The 2,097-nt window shown below is 23.0% G+C and overlaps 1 protein-coding gene across 4 annotated transcripts in view; it reads left to right on the top strand.

Moving 5' to 3' along the window:
* Positions 1-2,097, top strand: part of LOC108686810 (glutamine synthetase 2 cytoplasmic) — a 224,606-nt gene that overhangs the window by 168,121 nt on the left and 54,388 nt on the right. The window lies entirely within an intron of this gene.

Genomic DNA, 2,097 nt, shown 5'->3' with positions numbered 1-2,097 from the left:
TTTATTTGTATTTCTTAATTAAAAAGATTTTTTCATTGTGAAAATATTTTTGCATTTAATATACGAGAATATTGTTTGAAAGTATAGGATATTAGTTTATTTTTAATCTTGATATTTTTGGAATAACAATGTAAAATAAGTAAAATATAATATATAAAATATAATATATAATTTAGATAATAGCTAATTTAAATAATAGTATGAAAAACAGAAAAAGTTAATATCAACAGCTTTACATTTAATAATACATTAATAATATGATATTGCGGCACATTATTAGTATATGATTGCTGTTAAAACAGCAATTACCGGAATAGGCAATTTTATTAAATTAATGACCCGATTAATAAAATAGGCCAAAATTAAGATCAGTAGTTGCAAAGTTTTCGCTTCATTTTAAAACATATTTCTGACGAACACGAATAAAAGAATGTGATTTAATTTAATATATAATAAAATATGTTTGTTTATATAATATATGATAATTTTTTATAACCAGGATATTAATTTAAGTAAAGTAAAAGAAATATGTAGAAATTATATAGATAATAAAAATTATCTGACGAAGACAACAACGTAAAAAAAACTTTTGATTAACGTAATTATTAAAATAATATTAAATTAGAATTAACATATGTAATAATAAGAGATATAAATTTAATATATACAGATTCCTGATGAAAACTTTTTTCAGAATTTTTCATATAATTTTTCAGAATTTCTATATAATTTTTCAGAATTTTTATATAATTTTATAACTTTCTCATATTTTTTTATGCGAATTGGAACATTTCTCAAAAAATCTACATCTTTTCTCAGAATTTTTCATATATGTTAATTATGAAATATCGTAAAATTTTTAAGATTTTTTGTAAGTGTAATTTCTGATGAAATATTATAAAATCTAAAAAAAATTTTTAAATGTTTTTTAAAAATTATGGGATGAGAAATTTCAGAATATTTCAGAATTCACTTATATGAAAAATTTTGACACATTTCAAGAAAGTACGCAAGAATTCTTTCAACATTCTTTGTATCAAAACCTCAGTAGATATTGATTTGAAATGTATACAATTTTAAAGGAAAAAATCTCATCGAAGTTGTTTACATGCAACGCGCATCTGAATTATTTATAATCACGCCTCTATTCACACATATCACGTATCATAATGTTGTGAGAGATAACATATTGTATCATTTTTAAGATAATTTAACATTGAAACAAAATCTTCATAGCAAAGGGTTATATTCACATCACAATAGAGTCACAATCAGGAAAAAAATATAATGTCACTGTGTGAGATTATTATAACAAAATAATATATGTTATAAAGACATTCGCACATCATCGTAACATTACTATGACATCACATTTGTGATAAAACGGACATTTACGTAACCATGATTATTGTGATGTTTTTTTGCTATAGGGATAATGTCCCCATAGTCAAGCTTTATATTAAGGTTTCCTTAAATTTATTTTCAGATGCTCCAAGAATTATTTTATTTGGCTGAGCATGTAAATCTTGAATTCTTTGATATTTAAATGAAAGCTAGAATAAAAGAAATTAAATGCTTCACAGCAATTAAGCGGATTATAAATTTCGAATAAATCTTATTTAAATATAAATAATAAGGAGCATACAGCCACAACGACAAATATTAAAACGAAAATAATATATTTATATTTATATATTATTACTATATAAGAAAACATATATATTATACATATACATAAACATATACATTATGTTTTCTTATGTAATAATAATAAATATATTATTTTCGTTTTAACATCTGTCGTCGTGGCTGTATGTTCCTATTATTTATATTTGTATTATTGAGGCACCTTCAAACATTTAAATCTTATTTATTCCCAATATAATAATGCTTGTTCCATGAGAGATCCTTGATCAAAAAATCACATATTTACACATACAACAGGCAGACACACACACACACACACACACACACACACACACACACACACACACACACACACACACACAAAATGAATGGAAATTAGTAAAGGCAACGAAATAAGTAACGAAATAAGTAATAACTTACCAAAAAAATATAAAATATCGTCAAGAAAAA

The sequence above is a fragment of the Atta colombica genome, unplaced genomic scaffold (genome assembly GCF_001594045.1).
Source record: "Atta colombica isolate Treedump-2 unplaced genomic scaffold, Acol1.0 scaffold19, whole genome shotgun sequence".
Lineage (NCBI taxonomy): Eukaryota > Metazoa > Arthropoda > Insecta > Hymenoptera > Formicidae > Atta > Atta colombica.
Note: the sequence above shows the minus strand (reverse complement) of the source record. Positions and strands in the feature narration are given on the sequence as shown.